Genomic DNA, 14,522 nt, shown 5'->3' with positions numbered 1-14,522 from the left:
GAAAGACATCTGGAAGGGCATCTGCAGCAGCTTGTCAGGATGGCCGAGTGGTCTAAGGCGCCAGACTCAAGGAGTGTTAGTCCTTGCTCTGCATCTGGGCTTGTGAATTCTGGTCCCTTCCTAGGGGCGTGTGTTCAAATCCCACTCCTGACATTCTCCACTTTTCCTCAAACAAACCTTCCCACACCCACACAATGCCCCCAAATTTCACAGCTTCTTGGAGAGGAGTCACTCCCCCTTCACAAAGATGGAAGAATCCAACCCCTCGGTTTAAAAGATAAGGCTGAGGCATTTGCAGCAATATTGTGTGAGAGAGGGAGCGTTTATGTGAGTGAGTGTGTTTGTGACAGAGAGAGGGCTAATTTTTATGTGTGTGAGAGAGTGTGCTTGTGTGTGAGAGAGAGAGTGTGTGTGTGAGAGGGAGGGAGAGTGTGTGTGTGTGAGAGAGAGTATTATGTGTGTGAGAGAGTGTGTGTGTGAGTTTGTGTGTGAGAGAGTGTGTGTATATGGGAGAGATAGAGTGTGTTTGTGAGAGTGTGTGTGTGTGTGTGTGAGAGAGATAAAGTGTATGTGTGAGTGTGAGAGAGAGTGTGTGTGTGAGAGAGAGAGATAGGGTGTGTATATGTGTGTGAGAGAGAGTGAATTTGTATGTGTCTGTGCGAGAGAGACAGAGAGAGCATGAGTCTGTGTGTGAGAGAGAGTGTGTGTCTTTGTGTCTGTGTATGACAGTGTGTGTGAGAGAGAATGTGTGTGAGAGAGAATGTGTGTGAGAGAGAGTGTGTCTGTGAGAGAGAGTGCGTGTGTGTGTGTATGTGAGAGAGAGTGTGTTTGTGTGTGGGTGTGAGAGACAGATAGAGAGTGTGTGAGTGTGTGTGCATGTGAGAGAGAGTGTATATGTGTGTGAGAGAGATTGTGTGTGCATGTGAGTGTTTGGGTGTGTGTGTGAGAGAGAGAGTGCGTGTGTGTGAGAGAGAGTGTGTGTTTGTGAGAGAGAGTGTGTATGTCTACATGTGTTTGTGTGTGAGAGAGAGAGTGTGTCTGTGAGAGAGTGTATATGTGTGGATAGAGAGAGAGAGCATGTGTGTGTGAGAGAGAGTGTGTGTTTGTGAGAGAGAGAGAGTATGTGTGTGAGAGAGAGTGCATGTGTGTGAGAGAGAGGGTGTGTGTGTGTGAGAGAGAGAGAGAGTGCGTGTGTGTGAGAAAGAGTGTGTGTGAGGGAGAGGGAGTGTATGTGTGCATGTGAGAGAGTGTGTGTGTTTGTGTGAGAGAGAGAGGAAGAATTTGTTAGTGTGTGTGAGAGAGAGTGTGTGTGTGAGAGAGAGTGTGTGTTTGTGTGAGAGAGTGTGTGTGAGAGTGTGGGTTTGTGTGAGAGAGAGTGTGTGTGTGTGTGAGACAGAAAGAGTGTGTGTGTGAGAGAGAGAGAAAGCGCGTGTGTGAGAGAGAGAGTGTGTGTGTATGTGTGAGAGAGAGAAAGAGAGAATTTTTGTGTGTGTGCGTGAGAGAGTGTGTTTTTGTGTGAGTGTGTTTGTGTGTGTGTGAGACAGAAAGAGTATGTGTGTGTGTGAGAGAGAGTGAGAGAGCGTGAGTGTGTCATGTGAGAGAGTGAGTGTGTGTGAGAGAGTGACAGTGTGTGTGTGATAGTGAGTGTGTGAGAGAGTATGTGCATGTGAGAGAGAGAGTGTGTGTGAGAGAGACAGAAAGAGGGAGAATATGTGTGTGTGAGAGGGAGAGAGTGTGTTTGTGTGTGGGTGTGAGAGACAGATAGAGAGTGTGTGTGTGCATGTGCATGTGAGAGAGTGAGTGTGTGTGTGTGTGTGTGTGTGTGCGAGAGTGAGACTGTGTATGAGGGATTGTTGCTGAGTGTGAATGCAAGGGAGCTGCAGAAATGCGGAATTGCATTTTGTGTCTGCACAAGAGCAAGGTGACTAATTGTACAGAGTGAGAAAGACATCTGGAAGGGCATCTGCAGCAGCTTGTCAGGATGGCCGAGTGGTCTAAGGCGCCAGACTTAAGGAATGTTAGTCCTTGCTCTGCATCTGGGCTTGTGAATTCTGGTCCCTTTCTAGGGGCGTGGGTTCAAATCCCACTCCTGACATTCTCCCCTTTTCCCCAAACAAACCTTCCCACACCCACACACTGCCCCCAAATTTCACAGCTTCTTGGAGAGGAGTCACTCCCCCTTCACAAAGATGGAAGAATCCAACCCCTCGGTTTCAAAGATAAGGCTGAGGCATTTGCAACAATTTTGTGTGAGCGTGTGAGAGAGGGAGCGTTTATGTGAGTGAGTGTGTTTGTGACAGAGAGAGGGCTAATTTTTATGTGTGTGAGAGAGTGTGCTTGTGTGTGAGAGAGAGAGTGTGCGCATGTGAGAGAGTGTGTGTGTGTGTGAGAGAGTGTATGTGTGTTTGTGTGTGAGAGAGAGAGGAAGAATTTGTTAGTGTGTGTGAGAAAGAGCGTGTGTGTGAGAGAGAGTGTGTGTGTAAGAGAGAGTGTGTGTTTGTGTGAGAGAGTGTGTGTGTGAGAGTGTGGGTTTGTGTGAGAGAGAGAGTGTGTGTGAGAGAGTGTGTGAGAGGGTCTGTGTGAGAGTGTGTGTGTGTGTGTGAGAGGGAGTGTGTGTGTCAGTGTGTGTGAGAGGGTGTGTGAGAGAGAGAGTGTGTGTGTGTGAGAGAGAGTGGGTGTCTATGAGGGATTGTTGCTGAGTGTGAATGCAAGGGAGCTGCAGAAATGCGGAATTGCATTTTGTGCCTGCACAAGAGCAAGGTGACTAATTGTACAGAGTGAGAAAGACATCTGGAAAGGCATCTGCAGCAGCTTGTCAGGATGGCCGAGTGGTCTAAGGCGCCAGACTCAAGGAGTGTTAGTCCTTGCTCTGCATCTGGGCTTGTGAATTCTGGTCCCTTCCTAGGGGCGTGTGTTCAAATCCCACTCCTGAAATTCTCCACTTTTCCTCAAACAAACCTTCCCACACCCACACAATGCCCCCAAATTTCACAGCTTCTTGGAGAGGAGTCACTCCCCCTTCACAAAGATGGAAGAATCCAACCCCTCGGTTTAAAAGATAAGGCTGAGGCATTTGCAGCAATATTGTGTGAGAGAGGGAGCGTTTATGTGAGTGAGTGTGTTTGTGACAGAGAGAGGGTGAATTTTTATGTGTGTGAGAGAGTGTGCTTGTGTGTGAGAGAGAGAGTGTGTGTGTGAGAGGGAGGGAGAGTGTGTGTGTGTGAGAGAGAGTATTATGTGTGTGAGAGAGTGTGTGTGTGAGTTTGTGTGTGAGAGAGTGTGTGTATATGGGAGAGATAGAGTGTGTTTGTGAGAGTGTGTGTGTGTGTGTGTGAGAGAGATAAAGTGTATGTGTGAGTGTGAGAGAGAGTGTGTGTGTGAGAGAGAGAGATAGGGTGTGTATATGTGTGTGAGAGAGAGTGAATTTGTATGTGTCTGTGCGAGAGAGACAGAGAGAGCATGAGTCTGTGTGTGAGAGAGAGTGTGTGTCTGTGTGTCTGTGTATGACAGTGTGTGTGAGAGAGAATGTGTGTGAGAGAGAATGTGTGTGAGAGAGAGTGTGTCTGTGAGAGAGAGTGCGTGTGTGTGTGTATGTGAGAGAGAGTGTGTTTGTGTGTGGGTGTGAGAGACAGATAGAGAGTGTGTGAGTGTGTGTGCATGTGAGAGAGAGTGTATATGTGTGTGAGAGAGATTGTGTGTGCATGTGAGTGTTTGGGTGTGTGTGTGAGAGAGAGAGTGCGTGTGTGTGAGAGAGAGTGTGTGTTTGTGAGAGAGAGTGTGTATGTCTACATGTGTTTGTGTGTGAGAGAGAGAGTGTGTCTGTGAGAGAGTGTATATGTGTGGATAGAGAGAGAGAGCATGTGTGTGTGAGAGAGAGTGTGTGTTTGTGAGAGAGAGAGAGTATGTGTGTGAGAGAGAGTGCATGTGTGTGAGAGAGAGGGTGTGTGTGTGTGTGAGAGAGAGAGAGAGAGTGCGTGTGTGTGAGAAAGAGTGTGTGTGAGGGAGAGAAAGTGTATGTGTGCATGTGAGAGAGTGTGTGTGTTTGTGTGAGAGAGAGAGGAAGAATTTGTTAGTGTGTGTGAGAGAGAGTGTGTGTGTGAGAGAGAGTGTGTGTTTGTGTGAGAGAGTGTGTGTGTGAGAGTGTGGGTTTGTGTGAGAGAGAGTGTGTGTGTGTGTGTGAGACAGAAAGAGTGTGTGTGTGAGAGAGAGAGAAAGCGCGTGTGTGAGAGAGAGAGTGTGTGTGTATGTGTGAGAGAGAGAAAGAGAGAATTTTTGTGTGTGTGCGTGAGAGAGTGTGTTTTTGTGTGAGTGTGTTTGTGTGTGTGTGAGACAGAAAGAGTATGTGTGTGTGAGAGAGAGTGAGAGAGCGTGAGTGTGTCATGTGAGAGAGTGAGTGTGTGTGAGAGAGTGACAGTGTGTGTGTGATAGTGAGTGTGTGAGAGAGTATGTGCATGTGAGAGAGAGAGTGTGTGTGAGAGAGACAGAAAGAGGGAGAATATGTGTGTGTGAGAGGGAGAGAGTGTGTTTGTGTGTGGGTGTGAGAGACAGATAGAGTGTGTGTGTGCATGTGCATGTGAGAGAGTGAGTGTGTGTGTGTGTGTGTGTGCGAGAGTGAGACTGTGTATGAGGGATTGTTGCTGAGTGTGAATGCAAGGGAGCTGCAGAAATGCGGAATTGCATTTTGTGTCTGCACAAGAGCAAGGTGACTAATTGTACAGAGTGAGAAAGACATCTGGAAGGGCATCTGCAGCAGCTTGTCAGGATGGCCGAGTGGTCTAAGGCGCCAGACTTAAGGAATGTTAGTCCTTGCTCTGCATCTGGGCTTGTGAATTCTGGTCCCTTTCTAGGGGCGTGGGTTCAAATCCCACTCCTGACATTCTCCCCTTTTCCCCAAACAAACCTTCCCACACCCACACACTGCCCCCAAATTTCACAGCTTCTTGGAGAGGAGTCACTCCCCCTTCACAAAGATGGAAGAATCCAACCCCTCGGTTTCAAAGATAAGGCTGAGGCATTTGCAACAATTTTGTGTGAGCGTGTGAGAGAGGGAGCGTTTATGTGAGTGAGTGTGTTTGTGACAGAGAGAGGGCTAATTTTTATGTGTGTGAGAGAGTGTGCTTGTGTGTGAGAGAGAGAGTGTGTGCATGTGAGAGAGTGTGTGTGTGTGTGAGAGAGTGTTTGTGTGTTTGTGTGTGAGAGAGAGAGGAAGAATTTGTTAGTGTGTGTGAGAAAGAGCGTGTGTGTGAGAGAGAGTGTGTGTGTAAGAGAGAGTGTGTGTTTGTGTGAGAGAGTGTGTGTGTGAGAGTGTGGGTTTGTGTGAGAGAGAGAGTGTGTGTGAGAGAGTGTGTGAGAGGGTCTGTGTGAGAGAGTGTGTGTGTGTGTGTGAGAGGGAGTGTGTGTGTGTGTGTGTGTTAGAGGGTGTGTGAGAGAGAGAGAGTGTGTGTGTGTGAGAGAGAGTGGGTGTCTATGAGGGATTGTTGCTGAGTGTGAATGCAAGGGAGCTGCAGAAATGCGGAATTGCATTTTGTGTCTGCACAAGAGCAAGGTGACTAATTGTACAGAGTGAGAAAGACATCTGGAAGAGCATCTGCAGCAGCTTGTCAGGATGGCCGAGTGGTCTAAGGCGCCAGACTCAAGGAGTGTTAGTCCTTGCTCTGCATCTGGGCTTGTGAATTCTGGTCCCTTCCTAGGGGCGTGGGTTCAAATCCCACTCCTGACATTCTCCACTTTTCCTCAAACAAACCTTCCCACACCCACACAATGCCCCCAAATTTCATAGCTTCTTGGAGAGGAGTCACTCCCCCTTCACAAAGATGGAAGAATCCAACCCCTCGGTTTAAAAGATAAGGCTGAGGCATTTGCAGCAATATTGTGTGAGAGAGGGAGCGTTTATGTGAGTGAGTGTGTTTGTGACAGAGAGAGGGTGAATTTTTATGTGTGTGAGAGAGTGTGCTTGTGTGTGAGAGAGAGAGTGTGTGTGTGAGAGGGAGGGAGAGTGTGTGTGTGTGAGAGAGAGTATTATGTGTGTGAGAGAGTGTGTGTGTGAGTTTGTGTGTGAGAGAATGTGTGTATATGGGAGAGATAGAGTGTGTTTGTGAGAGTGTGTGTGTGTGTGTGTGAGAGAGATAAAGTGTATGTGTGAGTGTGAGAGAGAGTGTGTGTGTGAGAGAGATAGGGTGTGTATATGTGTGTGAGAGAGAGTGAATTTGTATGTGTCTGTGCGAGAGAGACAGAGAGAGCATGAGTCTGTGTGTGAGAGAGAGTGTGTGTCTGTGTGTCTGTGTATGACAGTGTGTGTGAGAGAGAATGTGTGTGAGAGAGAATGTGTGTGAGAGAGAGTGTGTCTGTGAGAGAGAGTGCGTGTGTGTGTGTATGTGAGAGAGAGTGTGTTTGTGTGTGGGTGTGAGAGACAGATAGAGAGTGTGTGAGTGTGTGTGCATGTGAGAGAGAGTGTATATGTGTGTGAGAGAGATTGTGTGTGCATGTGAGTGTTTGGGTGTGTGTGTGAGAGAGAGAGAGCGTGTGTGTGAGAGAGAGTGTGTGTTTGTGAGAGAGAGTGTGTATGTCTACATGTGTTTGTGTGTGAGAGAGAGAGTGTGTCTGTGAGAGAGTGTATATGTGTGGATAGAGAGAGAGAGCATGTGTGTGTGAGAGAGAGTGTGTGTTTGTGAGAGAGAGAGAGTATGTGTGTGAGAGAGAGTGCATGTGTGTGAGAGAGAGGGTGTGTGTGTGTGTGAGAGAGAGAGAGAGAGTGCGTGTGTGTGAGAAAGAGTGTGTGTGAGGGAGAGAGAGTGTATGTGTGCATGTGAGAGAGTGTGTGTGTTTGTGTGAGAGAGAGAGGAAGAATTTGTTAGTGTGTGTGAGAGAGAGTGTGTGTGTGAGAGAGAGTGTGTGTTTGTGTGAGAGAGTGTGTGTGTGAGAGTGTGGGTTTGTGTGAGAGAGAGTGTGTGTGTGTGTGTGAGACAGAAAGAGTGTGTGTGTGAGAGAGAGAGAAAGCGCGTGTGTGAGAGAGAGAGTGTGTGTGTATGTGTGAGAGAGAGAAAGAGAGAATTTTTGTGTGTGTGCGTGAGAGAGTGTGTTTTTGTGTGAGTGTGTTTGTGTGTGTGTGAGACAGAAAGAGTATGTGTGTGTGAGAGAGAGTGAGAGAGCGTGAGTGTGTCATGTGAGAGAGTGAGTGTGTGTGAGAGAGTGACAGTGTGTGTGTGATAGTGAGTGTGTGAGAGAGTATGTGCATGTGAGAGAGAGAGTGTGTGTGAGAGAGACAGAAAGAGGGAGAATATGTGTGTGTGAGAGGGAGAGAGTGTGTTTGTGTGTGGGTGTGAGAGACAGATAGAGTGTGTGTGTGCATGTGCATGTGAGAGAGTGAGTGTGTGTGTGCGAGAGTGAGACTGTGTATGAGGGATTGTTGCTGAGTGTGAATGCAAGGGAGCTGCAGAAATGCGGAATTGCATTTTGTGTCTGCACAAGAGCAAGGTGACTAATTGTACAGAGTGAGAAAGACATCTGGAAGGGCATCTGCAGCAGCTTGTCAGGATGGCCGAGTGGTCTAAGGCGCCAGACTTAAGGAATGTTAGTCCTTGCTCTGCATCTGGGCTTGTGAATTCTGGTCCCTTTCTAGGGGCGTGGGTTCAAATCCCACTCCTGACATTCTCCCCTTTTCCCCAAACAAACCTTCCCACACCCACACACTGCCCCCAAATTTCACAGCTTCTTGGAGAGGAGTCACTCCCCCTTCACAAAGATGGAAGAATCCAACCCCTCGGTTTCAAAGATAAGGCTGAGGCATTTGCAACAATTTTGTGTGAGCGTGTGAGAGAGGGAGCGTTTATGTGAGTGAGTGTGTTTGTGACAGAGAGAGGGCTAATTTTTATGTGTGTGAGAGAGTGTGCTTGTGTGTGAGAGAGAGAGTGTGTGCATGTGAGAGAGTGTGTGTGTGTGTGAGAGAGTGTTTGTGTGTTTGTGTGTGAGAGAGAGAGGAAGAATTTGTTAGTGTGTGTGAGAAAGAGCGTGTGTGTGAGAGAGAGTGTGTGTGTAAGAGAGAGTGTGTGTTTGTGTGAGAGAGTGTGTGTGTGAGAGTGTGGGTTTGTGTGAGAGAGAGAGTGTGTGTGAGAGAGTGTGTGAGAGGGTCTGTGTGAGAGAGTGTGTGTGTGTGTGTGAGAGGGAGTGTGTGTGTGTGTGTGTGTTAGAGGGTGTGTGAGAGAGAGAGAGTGTGTGTGTGTGAGAGAGAGTGGGTGTCTATGAGGGATTGTTGCTGAGTGTGAATGCAAGGGAGCTGCAGAAATGCGGAATTGCATTTTGTGTCTGCACAAGAGCAAGGTGACTAATTGTACAGAGTGAGAAAGACATCTGGAAGAGCATCTGCAGCAGCTTGTCAGGATGGCCGAGTGGTCTAAGGCGCCAGACTCAAGGAGTGTTAGTCCTTGCTCTGCATCTGGGCTTGTGAATTCTGGTCCCTTCCTAGGGGCGTGGGTTCAAATCCCACTCCTGACATTCTCCACTTTTCCTCAAACAAACCTTCCCACACCCACACAATGCCCCCAAATTTCATAGCTTCTTGGAGAGGAGTCACTCCCCCTTCACAAAGATGGAAGAATCCAACCCCTCGGTTTAAAAGATAAGGCTGAGGCATTTGCAGCAATATTGTGTGAGAGAGGGAGCGTTTATGTGAGTGAGTGTGTTTGTGACAGAGAGAGGGTGAATTTTTATGTGTGTGAGAGAGTGTGCTTGTGTGTGAGAGAGAGAGTGTGTGTGTGAGAGGGAGGGAGAGTGTGTGTGTGTGAGAGAGAGTATTATGTGTGTGAGAGAGTGTGTGTGTGAGTTTGTGTGTGAGAGAATGTGTGTATATGGGAGAGATAGAGTGTGTTTGTGAGAGTGTGTGTGTGTGTGTGTGAGAGAGATAAAGTGTATGTGTGAGTGTGAGAGAGAGTGTGTGTGTGAGAGAGATAGGGTGTGTATATGTGTGTGAGAGAGAGTGAATTTGTATGTGTCTGTGCGAGAGAGACAGAGAGAGCATGAGTCTGTGTGTGAGAGAGAGTGTGTGTCTGTGTGTCTGTGTATGACAGTGTGTGTGAGAGAGAATGTGTGTGAGAGAGAATGTGTGTGAGAGAGAGTGTGTCTGTGAGAGAGAGTGCGTGTGTGTGTGTATGTGAGAGAGAGTGTGTTTGTGTGTGGGTGTGAGAGACAGATAGAGAGTGTGTGAGTGTGTGTGCATGTGAGAGAGAGTGTATATGTGTGTGAGAGAGATTGTGTGTGCATGTGAGTGTTTGGGTGTGTGTGTGAGAGAGAGAGTGCGTGTGTGTGAGAGAGAGTGTGTGTTTGTGAGAGAGAGTGTGTATGTCTACATGTGTTTGTGTGTGAGAGAGAGAGTGTGTCTGTGAGAGAGTGTATATGTGTGGATAGAGAGAGAGAGCATGTGTGTGTGAGAGAGAGTGTGTGTTTGTGAGAGAGAGAGAGTATGTGTGTGAGAGAGAGTGCATGTGTGTGAGAGAGAGGGTGTGTGTGTGTGTGAGAGAGAGAGAGAGAGTGCGTGTGTGTGAGAAAGAGTGTGTGTGAGGGAGAGAGAGTGTATGTGTGCATGTGAGAGAGTGTGTGTGTTTGTGTGAGAGAGAGAGGAAGAATTTGTTAGTGTGTGTGAGAGAGAGTGTGTGTGTGAGAGAGAGTGTGTGTTTGTGTGAGAGAGTGTGTGTGTGAGAGTGTGGGTTTGTGTGAGAGAGAGTGTGTGTGTGTGTGTGAGACAGAAAGAGTGTGTGTGTGAGAGAGAGAGAAAGCGCGTGTGTGAGAGAGAGAGTGTGTGTGTATGTGTGAGAGAGAGAAAGAGAGAATTTTTGTGTGTGTGCGTGAGAGAGTGTGTTTTTGTGTGAGTGTGTTTGTGTGTGTGTGAGACAGAAAGAGTATGTGTGTGTGAGAGAGAGTGAGAGAGCGTGAGTGTGTCATGTGAGAGAGTGAGTGTGTGTGAGAGAGTGACAGTGTGTGTGTGATAGTGAGTGTGTGAGAGAGTATGTGCATGTGAGAGAGAGAGTGTGTGTGAGAGAGACAGAAAGAGGGAGAATATGTGTGTGTGAGAGGGAGAGAGTGTGTTTGTGTGTGGGTGTGAGAGACAGATAGAGTGTGTGTGTGCATGTGCATGTGAGAGAGTGAGTGTGTGTGTGCGAGAGTGAGACTGTGTATGAGGGATTGTTGCTGAGTGTGAATGCAAGGGAGCTGCAGAAATGCGGAATTGCATTTTGTGTCTGCACAAGAGCAAGGTGACTAATTGTACAGAGTGAGAAAGACATCTGGAAGGGTATCTGCAGCAGCTTGTCAGGATGGCCGAGTGGTCTAAGGCGCCAGACTCAAGGAGTGTTAGTCCTTGCTCTGCATCTGGGCTTGTGAATTCTGGTCCCTTCCTAGGGGCGTGGGTTCAAATGCCACTCCTGACATTCTCCCCTTTTCCCCAAACAAACCTTCCCACACCCACACACTGCCCCCAAATTTCACAGCTTCTTGGAGAGGAGTCACTCCCCCTTCACAAAGATGGAAGAATCCAACCCCTCCGTTTCAAAGATAAGGCTGAGGCATTTGCAACAATTTTGTGTGAGCGTGTGAGAGAGGGAGCGTTTATGTGAGTGAGTGTGTTTGTGACAGAGAGAGGGCTAATTTTTATGTGTGTGAGAGAGTGTGCTTGTGTGTGAGAGAGAGAGTGTGCGCATGTGAGAGAGTGTGTGTGTGTGTGAGAGAGTGTATGTGTGTTTGTGTGTGAGAGAGAGAGGAAGAATTTGTTAGTGTGTGTGAGAAAGAGCGTGTGTGTGAGAGAGAGTGTGTGTGTAAGAGAGAGTGTGTGTTTGTGTGAGAGAGTGTGTGTGTGAGAGTGTGGGTTTGTGTGAGAGAGAGAGTGTGTGTGAGAGAGTGTGTGAGAGGGTCTGTGTGAGAGAGTGTGTGTGTGTGTGTGAGAGGGAGTGTGTGTGTCAGTGTGTGTGAGAGGGTGTGTGAGAGAGAGAGAGTGTGTGTGTGTGAGAGAGAGTGGGTGTCTATGAGGGATTGTTGCTGAGTGTGAATGCAAGGGAGCTGCAGAAATGCGGAATTGCATTTTGTGTCTGCACAAGAGCAAGGTGACTAAATGTACAGAGTGAGAAAGACATCTGGAAGGGCATCTGCAGCAGCTTGTCAGAATGGCCGAGTGGTCTAAGGCGCCAGACTCAAGGAGTGTTAGTCCTTGCTCTGCATCTGGGCTTGTGAATTCTGGTCCCTTCCTAGGGGCGTGGGTTCAAATCCCACTCCTGACATTCTCCACTTTTCCTCAAACAAACCTTCCCACACCCACACAATGCCCCCAAATTTCACAGCTTATTCGAGAGGAGTCACTCCCCCTTCACAAAGATGGAAGAATCCAACCCCTCGGTTTAAAAGATAAGGCTGAGGCATTTGCAGCAATATTGTGTGAGAGAGGGAGCGTTTATGTGAGTGAGTGTGTTTGTGACAGAGAGAGGGTGAATTTTTATGTGTGTGAGAGAGTGTGCTTGTGTGTGAGAGAGAGAGTGTGTGTGTGAGAGGGAGGGAGAGTGTGTGTGTGTGAGAGAGAGTATTATGTGTGTGAGAGAGTGTGAGTGTGAGTTTGTGTGTGAGAGAGTGTGTGTATATGGGAGAGATAGAGTGTGTTTGTGAGAGTGTGTGTGTGCGTGTGTGAGAGAGATAAAGTGTATGTGTGAGTGTGAGAGAGAGTGTGTGTGTGAGAGAGAGAGATAGGGTGTGTATATGTGTGTGAGAGAGAGTGAATTTGTATGTGTCTGTGCGAGAGAGACAGAGAGAGCATGAGTCTGTGTGTGAGAGAGAGTGTGTGTCTGTGTGTCTGTGTATGACAGTGTGTGTGAGAGAGAATGTGTGTGAGAGAGAGTGTGTCTGTGAGAGAGAGTGCGTGTGTGTGTGTATGTGAGAGAGAGTGTGTTTGTGTGTGGGTGTGAGAGACAGATAGAGAGTGTGTGAGTGTGTGTGCATGTGAGAGAGAGTGTATATGTGTGTGAGAGAGATTGTGTGTGCATGTGAGTGTTTGGGTGTGTGTGTGAGAGAGAGAGTGCGTGTGTGTGAGAGAGAGTGTGTGTTTGTGAGAGAGAGTGTGTATGTCTACATGTGTTTGTGTGTGAGAGAGAGAGTGTGTCTGTGAGAGAGTGTATATGTGTGGATAGAGAGAGAGAGCATGTGTGTGTGAGAGAGAGTGTGTGTTTGTGAGAGAGAGAGAGTATGTGTGTGAGAGAGAGTGCATGTGTGTGAGAGAGAGGGTGTGTGTGTGTGAGAGAGAGAGAGAGAGTGCGTGTGTGTGAGAAAGAGTGTGTGTGAGGGAGAGGGAGTGTATGTGTGCATGTGAGAGAGTGTGTGTGTTTGTGTGAGAGAGAGAGGAAGAATTTGTTAGTGTGTGTGAGAGAGAGTGTGTGTGTGAGAGAGAGTGTGTGTTTGTGTGAGAGAGTGTGTGTGAGAGTGTGGGTTTGTGTGAGAGAGAGTGTGTGTGTGTGTGAGACAGAAAGAGTGTGTGTGTGAGAGAGAGAGAAAGCGCGTGTGTGAGAGAGAGAGTGTGTGTGTATGTGTGAGAGAGAGAAAGAGAGAATTTTTGTGTGTGTGCGTGAGAGAGTGTGTTTTTGTGTGAGTGTGTTTGTGTGTGTGTGAGACAGAAAGAGTATGTGTGTGTGTGAGAGAGAGTGAGAGAGCGTGAGTGTGTCATGTGAGAGAGTGAGTGTGTGTGAGAGAGTGACAGTGTGTGTGTGATAGTGAGTGTGTGAGAGAGTATGTGCATGTGAGAGAGAGAGTGTGTGTGAGAGAGACAGAAAGAGGGAGAATATGTGTGTGTGAGAGGGAGAGAGTGTGTTTGTGTGTGGGTGTGAGAGACAGATAGAGTGTGTGTGTGCATGTGCATGTGAGAGAGTGAGTGTGTGTGTGTGTGTGTGCGAGAGTGAGACTGTGTATGAGGGATTGTTGCTGAGTGTGAATGCAAGGGAGCTGCAGAAATGCGGAATTGCATTTTGTGTCTGCACAAGAGCAAGGTGACTAATTGTACAGAGTGAGAAAGACATCTGGAAGGGCATCTGCAGCAGCTTGTCAGGATGGCCGAGTGGTCTAAGGCGCCAGACTCAAGGAGTGTTAGTCCTTGCTCTGCATCTGGGCTTGTGAATTCTGGTCCCTTCCTAGGGGCGTGTGTTCAAATCCCACTCCTGACATTCTCCACTTTTCCTCAAACAAACCTTCCCACACCCACACAATGCCCCCAAATTTCACAGCTTCTTGGAGAGGAGTCACTCCCCCTTCACAAAGATGGAAGAATCCAACCCCTCGGTTTAAAAGATAAGGCTGAGGCATTTGCAGCAATATTGTGTGAGAGAGGGAGCGTTTATGTGAGTGAGTGTGTTTGTGACAGAGAGAGGGTGAATTTTTATGTGTGTGAGAGAGTGTGCTTGTGTGTGAGAGAGAGAGTGTGTGTGTGAGAGGGAGGGAGAGTGTGTGTGTGTGAGAGAGAGTATTATGTGTGTGAGAGAGTGTGTGTGTGAGTTTGTGTGTGAGAGAGTGTGTGTATATGGGAGAGATAGAGTGTGTTTGTGAGAGTGTGTGTGTGTGTGTGTGAGAGAGATAAAGTGTATGTGTGAGTGTGAGAGAGAGTGTGTGTGTGAGAGAGAGAGATAGGGTGTGTATATGTGTGTGAGAGAGAGTGAATTTGTATGTGTCTGTGCGAGAGAGACAGAGAGAGCATGAGTCTGTGTGTGAGAGAGAGTGTGTGTCTTTGTGTCTGTGTATGACAGTGTGTGTGAGAGAGAATGTGTGTGAGAGAGAATGTGTGTGAGAGAGAGTGTGTCTGTGAGAGAGAGTGCGTGTGTGTGTGTATGTGAGAGAGAGTGTGTTTGTGTGTGGGTGTGAGAGACAGATAGAGAGTGTGTGAGTGTGTGTGCATGTGAGAGAGAGTGTATATGTGTGTGAGAGAGATTGTGTGTGCATGTGAGTGTTTGGGTGTGTGTGTGAGAGAGAGAGTGCGTGTGTGTGAGAGAGAGTGTGTGTTTGTGAGAGAGAGTGTGTATGTCTACATGTGTTTGTGTGTGAGAGAGAGAGTGTGTCTGTGAGAGAGTGTATATGTGTGGATAGAGAGAGAGAGCATGTGTGTGTGAGAGAGAGTGTGTGTTTGTGAGAGAGAGAGAGTATGTGTGTGAGAGAGAGTGCATGTGTGTGAGAGAGAGGGTGTGTGTGTGTGAGAGAGAGAGAGAGTGCGTGTGTGTGAGAAAGAGTGTGTGTGAGGGAGAGGGAGTGTATGTGTGCATGTGAGAGAGTGTGTGTGTTTGTGTGAGAGAGAGAGGAAGAATTTGTTAGTGTGTGTGAGAGAGAGTGTGTGTGTGAGAGAGAGTGTGTGTTTGTGTGAGAGAGTGTGTGTGAGAGTGTGGGTTTGTGTGAGAGAGAGTGTGTGTGTGTGTGAGACAGAAAGAGTGTGTGTGTGAGAGAGAGAGAAAGCGCGTGTGTGAGAGAGAGAGTGTGTGTGTATGTGTGAGAGAGAGAAAGAGAGAATTTTTGTGTGTGTG

The 14,522-nt window shown here is 47.7% G+C and overlaps 7 non-coding genes across 7 annotated transcripts; all 7 read left to right on the top strand.

Moving 5' to 3' along the window:
- The first annotated feature begins 1,975 nt into the window (after nucleotides 1-1,975).
- On the top strand, nucleotides 1,976-2,095 carry trnal-uaa (transfer RNA leucine (anticodon UAA)). The gene is made up of 2 exons: nucleotides 1,976-2,013; nucleotides 2,050-2,095. It is a non-coding gene; the product is annotated as a tRNA-Leu (tRNA).
- Nucleotides 2,096-4,756: 2,661 nt separating this feature from the next.
- Nucleotides 4,757-4,876, top strand: trnal-uaa (transfer RNA leucine (anticodon UAA)). The gene is made up of 2 exons: nucleotides 4,757-4,794; nucleotides 4,831-4,876. It is a non-coding gene; the product is annotated as a tRNA-Leu (tRNA).
- A 723-nt stretch (nucleotides 4,877-5,599) lies between these two features.
- On the top strand, nucleotides 5,600-5,719 carry trnal-caa (transfer RNA leucine (anticodon CAA)). Its single transcript has 2 exons — nucleotides 5,600-5,637; nucleotides 5,674-5,719. It is a non-coding gene; the product is annotated as a tRNA-Leu (tRNA).
- A 1,808-nt stretch (nucleotides 5,720-7,527) lies between these two features.
- Nucleotides 7,528-7,647, top strand: trnal-uaa (transfer RNA leucine (anticodon UAA)). The gene is made up of 2 exons: nucleotides 7,528-7,565; nucleotides 7,602-7,647. It is a non-coding gene; the product is annotated as a tRNA-Leu (tRNA).
- A 723-nt stretch (nucleotides 7,648-8,370) lies between these two features.
- Nucleotides 8,371-8,490, top strand: trnal-caa (transfer RNA leucine (anticodon CAA)). Its single transcript has 2 exons — nucleotides 8,371-8,408; nucleotides 8,445-8,490. It is a non-coding gene; the product is annotated as a tRNA-Leu (tRNA).
- A 1,808-nt stretch (nucleotides 8,491-10,298) lies between these two features.
- Nucleotides 10,299-10,418, top strand: trnal-caa (transfer RNA leucine (anticodon CAA)). Its single transcript has 2 exons — nucleotides 10,299-10,336; nucleotides 10,373-10,418. It is a non-coding gene; the product is annotated as a tRNA-Leu (tRNA).
- A 723-nt stretch (nucleotides 10,419-11,141) lies between these two features.
- On the top strand, nucleotides 11,142-11,261 carry trnal-caa (transfer RNA leucine (anticodon CAA)). The gene is made up of 2 exons: nucleotides 11,142-11,179; nucleotides 11,216-11,261. It is a non-coding gene; the product is annotated as a tRNA-Leu (tRNA).
- Nucleotides 11,262-14,522: the final 3,261 nt, after the last annotated feature.

Source organism: Chiloscyllium plagiosum, unplaced genomic scaffold (genome assembly GCF_037043375.1).
Source record: "Chiloscyllium plagiosum isolate Xiang-an unplaced genomic scaffold, Cpla_swu_hap1 HiC_scaffold_24, whole genome shotgun sequence".
NCBI classification, from domain to species: domain Eukaryota; kingdom Metazoa; phylum Chordata; class Chondrichthyes; order Orectolobiformes; family Hemiscylliidae; genus Chiloscyllium; species Chiloscyllium plagiosum.
Note: the sequence above shows the minus strand (reverse complement) of the source record. Positions and strands in the feature narration are given on the sequence as shown.